Source organism: Phocoena phocoena, chromosome 20 (genome assembly GCF_963924675.1).
Source record: "Phocoena phocoena chromosome 20, mPhoPho1.1, whole genome shotgun sequence".
Classification (NCBI taxonomy): Eukaryota; Metazoa; Chordata; class Mammalia; order Artiodactyla; family Phocoenidae; genus Phocoena; species Phocoena phocoena.
The window spans coordinates 8,764,384-8,780,950 of record NC_089238.1 but is presented as its reverse complement, the minus strand read 5'-3'; positions in this window follow the sequence as shown (position 1 = coordinate 8,780,950).

Here is a 16,567-nt window from a genome sequence, read left to right as displayed (position 1 = left end):
AGTGAATACTCAAAAGCTTTTGTGTGCCACCCTTATCTATTTATTTATTCTTTAAGCTGGGAGGAAGGGGGACAAGTAGGAAAGGAAGAGAGGTATCAGAGGGAGTAAGAATCTACCTGAAGAATTAAATGCCAGCTTCTTGCCCACATATTCCACAGACTGATTCTAGGTCATCACTCAGCCTCCTCTTCCCTCTACTATAACTTCCAATGAGGCTGAATCACTTATTTTCTTCCAGACATGTTTTAAGGTTTTATCACCTCATGTTGGTCCCTCTGCCTAGACTACTTTCTCCCATAATTTGCAGGTCCAGTTCTCTGTGCTTCAGAGCTCCTTCCTGATGCTGCCTTTCTTAATTGTTATCAGCTTATACATCCCTTGAAAGCACTCACTCTCATTCATCTTTTGTCCTCCAGAGGCATAGTCCTTTGTATAGAGTTAGGCACTAAAGTGAAGAATGATGCATAAGGTGGAACCGAATATCTGCTAAAGGGAGGAAAAAGGTACAGGTTAAAATTACTGAAAACAGAAGCAACCTAAGTGTCCATCATCGGATGAATGGATAAAGATGTGGCACATGTATACAATGGAGTATTACTCAGCCATAAAAAGGAACGAAATTGAGTTATTTGTAGTGAGGTGGTTGGACCTAGAGTCTGTCATACAGAGTGAAGTAAGTCAGAAAGAGAAAAACAAATGCCGTATGCTAACACATATATATGGACTCTAAGAAAAGAAAAAAGGTCATGAAGAACCTAGGAGTAAGACGGGAATAAAGACACAGACCTACTAGAGAATGGACTTGAGGATACGGGGAGGGGGAAGGGTAAGCTGTGACAAAGTGAGAGTGGCATGGACATATATACACTACCAAACGTAAAATAGATAGCTAGTGGGAAGCAGCCGCATAGCACAGGGAGATCAGCTCGGTGCTGTGTGACCACCTAGAGGGGTGGGATAGGGAGGGGGGGAGGGAGGGAGACGCAAGAGGAAAGAGATATGGGAACATATGTATATGTATAGCTGATTCACTGTGTTATAAAGCAGAAACTAACACACCATTGTAAAGCAATTATACTCCAATAAAGATGTTAAAAAAAATTACTGAAAACAGGAAAAATGATCAGATGCCAGGGTGAGTTCTGAGTTCTGGGAGGGAGTTTGGGAAACCCTTTTTATAGCCTCAGTGACAGCCTGCGTAGGGAGAAGAACCCACCCTGAATTAGGAAGCAGGAGTGTGGGGAATAGGTAGCCAACATTATGGCCTTGGCCAGGTAATATCACTTCTGGACTGGGGTTATCTTCTCTGGAAAGTGGGTTGGACTTTTTTTGAATATGTAATAGTGATGGTGTTAATGAGCATCTGCTGTGTGCCAGGTGCTATGAGAATATGATAGGGAACAACCAGACAAGGCCCCCTGCTTCTATTCCAGTAGTATCGTCCCAGCCAGTATTGGGTGGGTTAGTCCCTTCATCAGCCTTAAAATTCTGTGATCTGGAGGACGGGGCACCAACCTCTGCCTGGGATTGTTGTGAGCATTAAATGGGAAAGTGCTTTGAAGATTATAAAGTGCTCTTCTCTTATTTATCAATATTTTGAGTACCCCCACCCCCCCCACCCCCCGTCTTTGACCTATAACTTAAACAGATTAAAAATGTTTAAAATGTGTGTGAAGGTCACTGCCAGCATTCTTACATTAGCCAATCCCCAGTGAGGTTTTCATGCCATATCGTAAGCACATTAACATAGGAAGATTGGATTGAAGCTTTTTGCACCAGTAGGAGTATGAACTAATGATCCCAGGGTTTAGGTAGAGTCAGGCATTTAATTCTTTCCATTATAAGTGAATCCCTTAACAGGATTGGGATATAGATTTGTAATACCATCTTCCCTAACTAAAAATGTATTTGAGGAGAGTACATTTACTTATTAATGTTTCTGATTTGTTTTTACGTTGGGTTTGTTTCAGCCTTTTAATTGAGTTCTGTTTTTTTTCCCCCTGAAGATTTCAGGCTGTCTCTTAAATCCTTTATTTTATTTATTTATGTTTGGCTGTGTTGGGTCTTTGTTGCTGTGCGTGGGCTTCTAATTGTGGTGGCTTCTCTTGTTGCAGAGTGCAGGCTCTAGGCATGCGGGCTTCGGTAGTTGAGGCGCGCGGGCTTAGTTGCTCCACGGCATGTGGGATCTTCCTGGACCAGGGCTCAAACCCGTGTCCCCTGAATTGGCAGTTGGATTCTTAACCACTGTGCCACCAGGGAAGCCCTGTCTCTTAAATTCTTAAATGCAATTTCATGCTGGTGAAGGCTGCATGTTGGGGAAATCAAACTTCTCTACTGATATGGGGCGTTTGACCATAAATTCAGGAGATAGTTTTTCTTCAAGTGCTTGCATTTTGTGATTAGGATGAAAATTTTTTTTTTTTTTTTTTTTTTTTTTTGGCGGTGCATGGGCCTCTCACTGTTGTGGCCTCTCCCGTTGCGGAGCACAGGCTCCGGACGCGCAGGCTCAGCGGCCATGGCTCACGGTCCCAGCTGCTCCGTGGCATGTGGGATCTTCCCGGACCGGGGCATGAACCCGCGTCCCCTGCATCGGCAGGCGGACTCTCAACCACTGCACCACCAGGGAAGCCCCTAGGATGAAAATTTTAAAGCACAACTCCCTTGTCTTTAAAATTGTCCCAGAACCCTCAAAACAGAGCAAATGATGCAATTAGGATGCAATCCATTGCCTGTGGGTTTCAAGGGAAATCATTTTCTACACAATTCGGAAGCTCATGGTTAAAGGCAAGATTCCTTTTATATCTGGTGAATTTTGTCAAAAATGACCTGATAAGGTGAGATTCTTACCTTGAGGTTAGTTTTTGAGTGTTAAGCAATGCTGTGAAGTTTCTAAGATAGCTCTGATTTATGAATGAAATGTCACTTCTGATTCATTCTTTGAGACGTTTCTTTTCTTTTTTTCCTTGAAACTTTAAATGGAATTGACTTTGTTTACACTATTCTGGTGTTTTTCACTTTTGGTGAAAGGAAAGACTTCCATCCTTTCCTGCTGTCTCCTGTGTTGCGTCTTAACTCTGCTGTTTGTGAGTTCTTGGGATTGAGATAAAAGATGAATTTTTACCTACCCACCGATTTTTTAGTGTAGATATTTTAATTCCTTTAAATTTGAGACTGACTTTCTTTCCATAGAATTTAATTTTATGATTGTCCTTATTGGGGGCTAACCCCCTCAGGATTCATATGAACACAGCAGTCTGATCAGTAAGGAAGATGCTTCTTCCAGAGCCTTTAAAGAGTATTTCTATAATAGTGGAGTCACATAATTACTTTTTTTTTGGTGACTTTTCAGGTGTACTTGCTGTGTGAGTAGAGATCAATTTTTGCAATGGGTTGAGAAAAAAAAAATGAGGTTGAATTCAAGGGCAGAAATTTATAGCATCTTCTCCCTTACATTGTTTGAGAACTACTTGTGTTTTCTCACAATTTAATGCTCAGATGACTGAAGTCATATTAATTCTTAATTGCAAATTACTGAAGTTTAAAGACAACCATTTTACATCAAGTCTCATTTTGGGAATGGTCTTTGTGGATAAAACCACGAGAGACATTCTGTTTCTTCTGAGTCTTGGGTGACATCAGTGTGCCCATTGAGGAGACAGCATATTGAATCCTGACCTACTTTCCCTTCCCAAGTGGGTTTAAGAAGCCGTAAGACAAGGTATGTAATAGTACTTTGAGCAACATAAGGCGCAGGCACATTTTTATGGGGAGCATATTATTAAAGTTTTGCCTCGAGGTAGATAAAAGCCTGTTCCTCTTATAGTGGAGAGCTCTGCTGAAATAGCAAACGGATTATAGCGATAGTAGCCCCTGTTTTCTCCAGAAAGCTCAAGCTGCACAGCTGTTTTTGTCCGTTCAGCCTTTGCAACACTGCAGTGTTGGGGTTAAGCCATGTGCATAGGTTTCAGAAGCAGGCAGCTAGGGCCACACGAAGCTGGGTGATCTAGAATGAGTTGCTTGACCTCTCTGAGGCTCTTTGCTCATCTGTAAAATGGGGATTATAATTGTACCTGACTTGGGTTATTGTGAAAAATGATATGAAATCATATATGTATATTGTTTATTTGGTACTGTGTCTGGCTCATGAATATTTGCTATTATTACTTGTATAAAAGAGAGATGACTAAATGGGAAAACAACTAGTGTAGGCGTGTGTGTGTATTTAAAGGCAATTCTAGTGCATTTTCTGTTCCATCATTTACCCCACATACTGTGCAATGGGAAGACTTCATGTTGGCATGGGACTCCTGCTCTGTCCTTTTATTTCTCATCTGGCCCCAAGAAGGCCTTCAGTAAATGTTAACTAAGTGATGAACCTGAAGCCCCTCATTGTGAAGTGCTGGCTTAATTATCAGAGAAAGATGTGATTTCCTGTGGTAATTGCTAGATATATTTTTGTATATTCCAGTTTGTTGAGAGTTGATTATCTATGAAGCATTCAGTAAATCCCATTTTAAAAGACCTTTTCATTTTCCAGTCTCTGAAAGGAATTTATTGTGCCTAACACTTGGAAAATGTTTATATTGGGTTGTACAGCATGGTTTCCTGTGGTAAGGTTGTTAGAAGTAATAATGGACTGGCTAAAAATGTTAAAGCATTTATCTGTTAGGTTTGTTGGCAGATGAAGTATGAAAATGACAACAGCTGATGGCCCAGTTTCATCAGTCAGCCTGGAAATCAGTGAGAATCAAGCTTCTTTGTGCTCTGGTTGGAGGTTATATCTTCTCTAAGGTTTCCATTTCGTGAAACATTTTTTTGTTAATGGAAAACTGGGTCAGCAGGTGATGTGATGAAGGGCCATAGGTGTGGTTTTAATAATTGTTAACCTCCAGAGTTACCAGGTTCTTCTTTGGCCTTTTAAAAAATGTACACTCTCTAGCACCTCTTACCTTTATCTAGGCTTAAAATAATACCTGAAATTGAATTTAAGATAAGACTTAGAGCCGTCTAAGTGGCCTCTGAGCAGGTTGGAAACACGGACTTTCAGGAGCTGGAGGCTTGCATCTGCTCTGGATTGATTCAGTTCTTCATCCTTCTAAGAAAGGTGAACTGTGTTCTGGGCAGTTTTTTGTAATGGGGTTTTCAGGCTAGATGTTTAACAAAAAAATAGAGACCCTCATCAGAAGTAGAGGTTTGAGGGTGGCTTCGGCAAAGAGGAGGCAAAAGTCCCTGCCTCATGTGCCAATTGAACTCCTCCGCCTTCCTTCCCTAGTGGCTGCATTTCAGGACTTGAAAGAGCTTTGGAATCCTTTGTTGAGTGCTTTGGGTGAGATTTGTATTCAAGTTGCTTTTTAGAACTAGGCTATTTGCTTGGCCTTCACCCCCAATCTCTGTGAATCCCACAACTGTATAACAGACATCAGTCAGACACCAGACATCTAAGAAGTACCTCCTGTGTGTGAGGTTCTGGGGAAACATAGAAGGAAACACATAGAAGGATTCTCTCTATTCCCTAGAAACTCAGTGAGTCAAAGAGAGAAGCGATACTGACTTCCTTTAAAAAAGAAAAAGTACACCTAAATAAATATACAGCTAAACTAGCATTTTAATCTTTAGAACTCAAAAATGACATTGTAATGTACCTAGGGAGACATTTTATAGGATTTCATTTTATGAAATTTAAAAAAATTGGTGGTCTTCATTCTTTCGACATTTTATGTTTTTTCATTTAGTTGATATTACTATTTTTATTTCTTCATTATCTGCTGTTGGATCAGTTATTGTCCAATCAGGAAAGTGGGAACCACTCTAGATACTTCAAGCAGAGAGGGATTTGTTACAGAGGTCGTGGAAGGGCTGGAGGAGCAAAAGGAGGAAAGGAGGTGTGTGGTGGGGAGCACAAGGGAGAAGGGGGTTCTTAGCCAAAGATCAGAAAGCTGCCTTTGGGCTGGAGCCCAGGAGTCTGCACTCACAGATGAGCTTGGAGCCATATTGCCACAGTTCAGCAGGAACCCAGAAACCAGTGCTCCGCTGATGCTGCTAGAACCTGTGGTGTGTGTGCAGTTGCCTGCAGTCCTCCACAGTTGCTCGTTGCTGCTGCAGACATAACCAGAAGCAGGAAAAGTGTTGTATCCCTCTTCCTGCCATCCAGTCTCTAGCCTTTGGCAGATTCTTAACTGGAAGCCAGCTAGCAAAGGAGTCTGGGAAGTGTAGTTTGCAGGCTTTCAGTTCTGGTGATAAAGAGAAGAGTATAGAAAGTGTAGGTATGGCCAAATGAATGCTAGCGTTACTTGGGAATGATGAATTTGTCATAGTGGACCTGAGCGGAGAAGGCATTATTTTAAACTGATAACATTCAGATAGGTGGAAAAGTGTAATGGCATTCCAGCTAAGGGGTATAGCCTGGGTAGAGGTGTGAAAGCAGGAATGTACAAGGCAGGTTCAGGGAACAGTTTATCTGGAGCTTGGAATTCTTATTGAAGGATAGTTGGAAATAAGGTTGGAAAGGTAGGTTGGAGTCAAATTGGGGTGGAGGTGTTGCGACAAAACTGTTCTAAAATTAACACAGAGCAATGCTTTGGCCTGGGAGAGACCAGTGAGGAAACCCACACGATAGTCCAAGTTTTGGAATAGCAAGGACACAACTAAGGCCACGGTAGTGGAGTTGGAGAGGAAAATGCAATCCGAGATAAGCTTTTAACTGGTATATATCAGTGGGTTGGGGCAAGCGATTGGGCGAAATAATGAATTCTCATTTTCTGTTAGTTTTTCCACATAAATTGAATGTGTTAATTACTTTAGGATATTTGAAGGTCTCTGTTCTCTCCTTTTTATGCTTTTACCTGTCTCTGGGATGGTACCTCAGTGAGTAAGACTCATCATAATATTGTGTGGATCTGTCTCAAAGTGGCACTAAATTAACTCTGGTCACAAACTTTATTAGTAAATCTGAAACCTGTGTAACCTCTGCAGGGGCCTTGATAACTTGAGGTGACACTTTTATTACTTCGGGACACCTTTTTGGCTTTTTCTTTAGACACAAATTCACGTATCCCATTCAGCAAGTAATTATTGAGCCGGGTATTATGTGCGGTACTGAGGTTGAACGGGGAGGGGAATAGATATGACACTAGGTCCCCATCTTCTTGGAGTCAACAATTTAACAAGAAACACTTTAAAGGAAAAATATTACCGGGCCTTAAGAGTCTTTTTTTTTTTTAATGCAATACGCGGGCCTCTCACTGTTGTGGCCTCTCCCATTGCGGGGCACAGACTGCAGACGGGCAGGCTCAGCGACCATGGCTCATGGGCCCAGCCGCTCCGCGGCACGTGGGATCTTCCCGGACCGGGGCACGGACTTGTGTCCCCTGCATCGGCAGGCGGAGTCTCAACCACTGCGCCACCAGGGAAGCCCTACCGGGCCTTAAGAGTCTTTGTAGTTGCTGTTTACCTGGAACCAGCCTCCCACATTATTAACTCCCTCACTTTTCTGTTTTGTAATTGTCTGTTACCCTTTGTTAGAATATGAACTCCAGGAGGGCAAGGATCTTTGTCTCTTTTGTTCATTGCCATATCCCCAGTGCCTAGTGTAGTGCCTGGCACAATAGTAGGTAATTTACAAAGGCTTAGTATTTTTTTGTTGAATGGTTGAATGAGAATAAGTGAATAGGGGCACCCAGGGAACTGAATAAAGGCCACAGTGGTTAGAGTCCCTGAGAAAGAAGTAGAGTGGTGGAGATGAGATCACATAGGGATGTATAAGAATTGGGGGTTTTATTAGAAGGGCAGAGGGAAGCTCTGAGGGGTTGTAAGCAGGAGATCAGCAAGAACAGATCTGTACTTTAAAAAGATGATTTGCTACTCTACAGAGTATGGATTGCAGAGAGCAAGAGTAGGGTGGGAAGAACACTTGACGCTGTAGGGATCTAGCTTCCCTGGAAACAGATATGTTTTCTTTCTCAGCTGTTGAGTTTGAGTGTCTGTTCCAAGGGTAGGGGTTGATTGTTATCAGTCTGATTATAATTGCATGCACTTAGGTTATCATTAGCCCCAAGAGACCTACCTGTCTCCTTGAAGAACATCATTGTCCAGGGATCCTGCTGACGGAAGAAAGCTGTCAAGACAGCTTGGCTGTTAGATGCCATTTAACTAGTTTGTGTCTGTGTGTGCCTCCCCTCCCCTCCCCTCTCCTCCTCTCTGTGAGATTTAATGACCTAGTTAGGGAGAAAGTCCAGGCCTCTTGGCTACTCTCCAAGTGTTCTACCACTAAAATGTTGATATTACCTTTCTCAGAATTCTTCTGAATCATTTGCAGGCACTGTAAGTGGTGTTTTAAACTTTGATTTTGCCACTTTAAAGACTTTGTACTAGTACTTTTCGCTGTAGGAATTTTGAGTTGCTGTGGTTACTTGAGGAAGGCCTTTTCACTTGCCTTTGCTGTTTTTTTTTTATATATATATGAATTTATTTTATTTTTGGTTGCGTTGGGTCTTCGTTGCTGTGAGCGGGCTTTCTCTAGTTGCGGCAAGCGGGGGCTACTCTTCGTTGTGGTGCCCGGGCTTCTCATTGTGGTGGCTTCTCTTGTTGTGGAGCACAGGCTCTAGGCGCATGGGCTTCGGTAGTGGTGGCTCACGGGCTCTAGAGTGCAGGCTCAGTAGTTGTGGTGCACGGGCTTAGTTGCTCTGTGGCATGTGGGATCTTCCCGGACCAGGGCTCAAACCCGTGTCCCCTGCATTGGTAGGCAGATTCTTAACCACTGTGCCAACAGGGAAGCCCCGACTTTGCTTTTTAAAACGGAGTTGAGTAGCCTGTGATAGGAATGTTTCTGCCTCCTGATGTGTTAGTTGGCAGAGTAGTAGAGGCAACCCTTAATAAAGGTCACTTTGGAAGAATATTATTTAGGTACTTAGCATTCTTGGCATTCTTGTGGAATGATACAGGTTTGGCCTTTTTATTAAGTTCTTAAAATCGAATGGTCTTTAATTAGAAGCAAGCACATATAAAACTTTGTGACTCCAGACAACACTGGTTTTACTGTATTAGATTGTAGAGTGTGGTTTGCGCCTGTAGGAATATGGGTTTTGGAGGAGGAATCAAGAAGGGGCGTGAAAAGGCTGTATCGAACACGTTCTAGCCCTGTCCAGGCCATTGGCTTACTGCAGCCTTAACTGTGTGGAATGTAGACATACAGCTTTCAAGCTCAATTGCCTTCTGATTGCTCCAGACTAGGCTTTTAGTTCTCATGATTCATCTGGTTGAGTTGAGCTTTTGTTAGGTAGTCAATATGGAAAATGGAGTTCAGTAGCTTACGTTTTTTTAACTCATGTAATTATAAGACTTGACAAGCCATGATTACATAGATTTTAATTGTCACCTTTGAAATGGTCTGCTCTAATGTTTTAAATAAGACAGTGGAGGAATATATACATTCAAGGACTGACAAGTTATTACAACCACCCCTGCCCGCCCCATCTCCAAAAATAAAAACAGTGAGAGAAATCCCACCATACTGTATATGTATTGTGTAACATTCTTCACTGGGCAGAAAGGCTCAGGAAAGTGTATATTATCTCTTCATCCAAGTGTAAATCGGGATGTCCTTAATGAGGAAGACCTGAAGGCCTGGTGTGTTTGACAGAGTATTTTGGTATAGACACGTTATGTAAGTTTACAGGCCGACACCTGTGCTGTTTAGGGGAGTTGATAGCCAGGGGGATCATCCTGTTACGGACCACAAAATTAAGCCCCTGACAGGCTCTCTTAAACAGTGGGTTTTCTGAGCAGAAAGTTGAAATAGCAGTTGGATTGCAGGAGCGAGTGAGTGGTCTGAGGAGTCGGGAAGATACGTGCAGAAAGTGAAGGAGCTTGGTTGAGTCACCTCTGTTCGTTACCAAATCCTCTCTTCCTTCTGCAGACTATAGTAGTCACATTAGCCATGTTATAAAAGTTTTCATTTAAGCATAGCTGATGCTGTAGGTAAAGTCAGTCTGCTGACAAGGTTTTAAAATGGTGGCATATTTTTCTATTCTGTTCTTTCTAGTGTGAGTTAGAAATCAGTAGCTATTTCTTGTACACTGATTTTAAGACTTTTCCAAAGAAAGTAGCTGTGATATGTTCCCACGGCCATGTGTAACCTGGGGAGTGGGAGGTGAGGTCAATGAGGGAAACAGTGGGTTTATGTTGGGATGAAACAGTGTGAGTGTTACGTGCACAGGTAACTGAGAAAGGTATGTTGTCACCCAGTGTAAGTATATTTTTGATACTTTGAATTCAGAGACATTGTTTTCTGAATAGCAGCCAAATACATGAGGTCAAGGTGATTTCCTCTTGTAGGTAGGACAGCTGTCATGGAAGAGTAGGTTGAACCTGTTTTCCTTCTTAAGTATAAAGGCTGAAGTAGTGGTAAGAGATGACTCATTAGTTTTCATGGAAATTACTGGCCAAGGACTTTCAAGGAATGGTGGTTGATAAGGAGGAACTAGTTACTATTCTGGTCTGTTATCTAAGGGAAAATCATGAAGCTAGCATTTTATAGAAAATGCCATTTATTAAATTCCTTATATGACTACAAGTGTTTTCTTAGTTGTTTTTGGACTCCTCAACAGGACATGTTACTTTTAGAGTTTGAAATTTATCTTGAAGTAATGGGTAGTAGATAGGTGCTATATGGAACATATAGCAGAAGCTCATGAAAGTATACATATGATGAGGGACAGAGGTTGTTTTTGTCCCCTTCCTGATCATTTTGATTCTTGGATTTCATTAACCTTATGAAAAGGGTTTCGTTAACCCATGGCAGAGAGTGGTGTGTAGAAACAGCCCTGGGGTGGGGTGGGGTGGGGAGACGCGGGAGAGGCCCTAGCACAGGTCTGACGGCAGCTTCTGTGACTTCCCTTTTCCTCTTCAGCTTCCTCATCTGTTACCTGAAGGAGTTGGCTGACAGCTCTCCACAGCTCTGCATTCAAGGAGCTTTCGTTTGGAGAGACAACAGATTGGTTCATCTAGAAGTCTTTTTAGTTGTTAATCCCAAGAAGAATCTTAGGAATTTTTTTTGGCCAGTTTTCTTCAGATTTTGCTTCTTATTTATCTGCCCTTTCCCCTTGGCCGACTCCCTTGACAGTGAGACACAGGGTCATCGGTTTAAGTATGGGAAGGAAATTATGGCCTTGAGCACAGTCAGAAAGAATCTGGCTCTCAGGCACTTCCTGTGAGCCACCACTAAATTACAAAGACTGAGCCCTGACAAGGCTTTTCAAAGGGGCATCTTACACCACCACTGTGTCAGCGTTTCCGTCGTAAGCAGTTGTTTTTCATGGTACTTATTATGACCAGGTTTGAAGTGGCCTTTACACGGAAGGCATTTACCCAGTAGGGTGAGGGTATAATATCAGAGAGAGAGGTGGAGGGAGGGGGAGAGTACAAAGATTGCTTTCAGAATTCCCTCTTTCAGCCCAGACTGACCAAGCCATTCTTGCTCAGAATCCTGGGGGTTCCTCAGAGGATGAAGTCTAGACTCTCCTTATTGTGACAGGGCCCACCACAAAACAGGTCTGCCCCCGACCTCTCCCACCATACGTACCTTATGCTCGCCGTTCCAGTTCTCTGGCCAGGACAGCATGTTAGAGCAGGAGGGCAGGCCTGGCGGGGGTGGGGAGGTGTTAGACCTGGACCTGTCAGACGGGCACCATCCCTTACTAGCCAAGTTGTTTCCCTTCTCTCTGTCTCGGTTCTCACTAATCTGCATAAGTTTCCTGAATGAGAAGAGAAGGGAGCCTTTCGGGGACAGACAGGAGACTCTTTTTGACTCTTGACTCTTGGCAAAATCTTGGGAATTAGACCACCAAATGTCTGCTTATTAAATTGGTTTTTGAACCATGAAGTTTTTTGAGCTTTTTAAAAAACTATAGAAGTTGAAAAAATTCTTTTCTTTATATGTGGAATCCCAACATATAAAATAGATCAAATTGAGTTGCTCTGTTTTAAGGCCGGAAGGTCTGGTGTTCCACCTGCCCAGCCTTCTCCATAGCCCTGAAGATCTGCCAGTCACATCCGGGGCCCTCCAGGGCACTGCTCCTCAACTGTTCTTCTCATTGGTACGTGAGGATTAGAGTCACCTGTTTGACAGGACCCCAGGCAGAGAGGCCTAATATACAAGGGAGAGAATCCCAGTGGTTGAGAGAGGGGTGTGTTCAAATCCCAGCTCTACTTCCTAGCTATGTGAACCTGTGTTTCTTCATTTCTCTGAATTGTATCCTTTTTTAAAAACTGTAGAGAAAAGTGTATAAAGCATGTACAGTCTGAACAATTATGAAGTGAATACCCTACCCGTGTAACCAACCCAGGTCAAGAAATAGAACAGAAGCTCTGCTCGTATCCTTTTTCTATCGTACCTCCTTTCCTAGCCTCAAAGTAGGAACCTGAGATATGCTTTTCAGATAGTGAGGTGATAAATATTTGAGTAAGAAATATTTTTCATAATACCTTTTTGTTAATAGTGCCTACGTGTAACATCTTCTCATTCAGAAAATCCATTTTGTGTTAAATGTATTAATTCATAAATCCATCACCTCTAGAAGATAGGGATAAACACCTCAATTTAGCAGATTTTCAAATATGATGAATTGAGCCTAAGGCATGATTTTGTGCTAATTCCAGCCTCCTTCCCATGTTCTGTCTTGTAACTGTTCATTTTCCATTTCTCTTAGACCTCTGCTTTTAACTTTATTTGAAGCAAGGCAAGTATATAAGTAAGTGTGGAGGCTAGAAAATGGGAAGGAGAAATATAAGTGTTGGTTTACTAGTGTGAGTCCTAAATAAGTTCTTTAATCTGTGAATTCAGATTGTTCCCTACTAAAATTTGCTGGATTTAGAAGTTCTCTTACGTTTCTCTGTGACCATTGGTCTTATCTTCAGTACAGGTGAATTAAATAAAACCAACTGTTCTTATTAAAAAAGTTCATACATGTGGCATAATTTTTATTACTAGCAGCAGTCTGCTTTAGGACTGGCAACTTATAGAATAATGCAAATGAGTAGTGAGGAATAATTAGAGATAATGGGCTGAAATCCTCATGTCATCTTAGACTGCCACCAGGGGAACAGAATAGTAAGGCTTACTGTTGGACTTGAAAACAAGCCGACCTATTTTTCCCAATTGACAGAAATGCCTGTTTCTTCCTCTGCAAGACACATTTGGCTGGACGGTACCTCCACTTTTGTATATTCAGATAAATTGTTTTGGAGAATGTTCTTTCAAAAAAACTTTGTTTTTTTCTACTGAACTTTAAAAAAAAACTGAATAGATCAGAAGTGCTCAGAAGCAACTGCTGAGATAATTTTATAGGTTTTCTTTACCATTTCAAAAATCAATGTAAAATTGGCCCAAATACCAGGAAATTCAGAGGTAAGATGTGGTTGCGTTTTTTTTTGTTTTGTTTTTAAACATCTTTATTGGATTATAATTGCTTTACAGTGGTGTGTTATTTTCTGCTTTATAACAAAGTGAATCGGCTATACATATATGTGGCTGTGTTTTTGTATCTTGGTTTGGTAAGAATCTTAGCTCACTGTATTAATGGTAGATAGGCTGTGATACCAAGGTGGATTCGAGTAATTTCAGTTTCCAGTTGGCTTTGGTGTTGCATTTCCTTTGGCGTGGAATATTTTTGCAGGTTATCAGAAATTGTGTGTTGTTATTGTTCTTAATATAGGTAACCCAGAGAAATTGTGCTGCATTAGTGAGAAAGATTTCTCAGCCTTCACTTTTGTCTTTGTTTATAGTTGCTTTGATCAGATAGCCTGATCAGAACTTCAGAGTTACCTGAGAGAAAGCTGCTGAGGATAAAGTTTAAGGAAGTGCTTTTGCTGAAAGCAGCTCCCTTCATTCATCAGGGGAATTTGATTTCATCCTGTGAATAACTTGGCTTAGAAATTTTGTTTCTTTGGGACCGGCTTGTAGAGTTCTGCATGAGAACTGTGTCATGGTGAAAAATGGGCTATTTGCTTTATTCTGTGTGGGCCGGCTATGATGGTAGGATAACGGAGCTGTGTTTTTCTACGCTGGAATTTGAGGTACCTTTACCAGGGTTTGGGGGGAAGATAAATCAAGAGGCGCATTGGAACTTCCCTGGTGGTCCAGTGGTAAAGAATCCGCCTTACAGTGCAGGGGACACGGGTTGATACCTGGTCAGGGAACTAAGATCCCACATGCCACGGGGCAACTAAGCCCGTGCGCCACAACTAATGAGCTCTTGCGCCGCAACTAGAGTCCACGTGCCACAAACTACAGAGCCCACGTGCCCTGGAGCCTGCTCCCCACAACTAGAGGAGAGAAAACCCACACGCCGCAACTAGAGAGAAGCCTGCGCACTGCAACGAAGAGCCTGTGCGCCTCAACGAAAGATCCCGCGTGCCGCAGTGAAGACCCCGCATGCTGCAACGTAGGCCCAATGCAGCCAAAAATAAATAAGTAAATAATAAATCTTTAAAAAAAAAGAAGGAGCATTAAGAGACATTTGTAAAAATTATATATGTAATGTCAGAGAATCTTTCATAGCTGTTCTTTAAAAAGTTAACTTTGGGCCAAATTATTTTCAAGAGTCATCTGAGTTATCAGTCCTTGAAAGTTGTGTTTGATCCCTTTGTGTTTTCTTCATTGGGCCCTCTGGAGAGTGCTGGCCATTGCACAGCGCATAGTAAGAGCTGAGTGCACATACATACCCATTGTCCAAGAATAGCCCATCTGTTGTATGAGATTACATGTTTCAAGACCAGATGGTGAAACACTTAAATCAGTCTTTCCAAAGATCCAGATGACCCATTTCAGAGATTTCCTGTACCCAGAGCCCTGGGGATATAGCAAGATTCTGTGGCTTTGAGGAAATCCTCCCTCCTACGCTAAACAGGAGTAGGTGTATGTAGCCTGTGCTAGTGGGAGCAACCACCAGTACTATTCCGGGCAAACATTTGCTCTTTGCTTCCTTTGTAAAATCCGTGGCTTTCTGCCCCTTCCCTACCATGTTATTTGAATTTGCATTGGACTGAACGGTAGAAATATAATTGCCATATTCAAATGGTGTTTTCTTTCACATTAAGATGATCATCTCCTTAGACTGTGTTAATTTGTTCGGTGTGGAGTTGAGGTAGCAGTGTTACCAACAATAAGTAACACTGGTGGGATAAAAGATTATTTTCACGTTAGATTCTCACAGGTAAAAATACAGTCTGTTCATAGTCTGAGCCCTGCTGACCTTCTTGTCTTCTACCTTCCACGGACAAAAACTCTGTGCCAGTCAGTATGTCCCAAAACGTACCTGCTGCTGTTCCATTTTGGTCACCGTCATTCATACCCTTTCATGTCTTTAGAGTACCTGGGCCATCTCTCCAAGGCCTGCCAGTCTTTTATGTACCAATTCAGATTTTAATTCTGCTCTGACACCATTCCCAGTCTATCCCAGATCTGAATGATCCCCTCTTCCTTTCTCTGGATCCCAGGAAATGGTCTATGCTATTTATTTTTTATTTATTTATTTTTTAATAAATTTATTTACTTATTTTTGGCTGCATTGGGTCTTCATTGCTGCACACAGGTTTTCTCTAGTTGCGTTGAGTGGGGGCTACTCTTTGTTGCAGCGTGCGGGCTTCTCATTGCGGTGGCTTCTCTTGTTGTGGAGCACGGGCTCTAGGCACGCGGGCGTCAGTAGTTGTGGCACGCGGGCTCAGTAGTTGTGGCTCGTGGGCTCTAGAGTGCAGGCTCAGTAGTCATGGCATATAGGCTTAGTTGCTCCTTGGCATGTGGAATCTTCCCGGACCAGGGCTCGAACCCGTGTCCCCTGCATTGGCAGGTGGACTCCCAACCACTGCGCCACCAGGGAAGTCTGGTCTATGCCATTTATTGTCTGTGATCTAGTTATTTTTTAAGTTAAAATATTGTATCTCTAGTAAATTATTAGATTCTCACCAGCAAGGACAGGGTCCTGTTTCTTCTTTGTTTCATCACATTGTCTTAGATATAAATATGTATTTGATTTGGTTGATGGACAGTTCAGTTCTTAATTCTAAGGATTAGAGACTAGAGTGATACAAAAATGGTTAACGTCTCTGAAATATTATGAAGGAAGGAGAATTTAGCTGCTCTGTAACTGGGGCCATCAAATGGCCTACCTTTCTCTTTTATTCAGTGTTAGAGGCTGTGTTGTGCTTGTTAAGTTCAATGTTGTCATTTCAGATGTAGTCATTTCAAAAGATATTTCTCATGCGGTAAAGAGATGAGCGGAGCAAGGGCATTTCTTCACGTTTCAATAGAAATCACACAGAGGAAGTGAAGACTCCCTCTGTATTTTGGTGTCAGATTTATAAGGATGATAATTCCTATTTATAGCTAAATACTCTGATGCATCATTTGTGTACATCACTAACTCTTAAGGTTCTATAAATTTATTTGGATTTCACAGATGAATTAATTGGATAAACGAGGACCTTGGATTCCACTTCCAACTTTAATTTCTTTTTGTGAAGGAAAACAAACAAAAACCGTAGGAAATTTTACTTTAACATTTAATAATGTGAA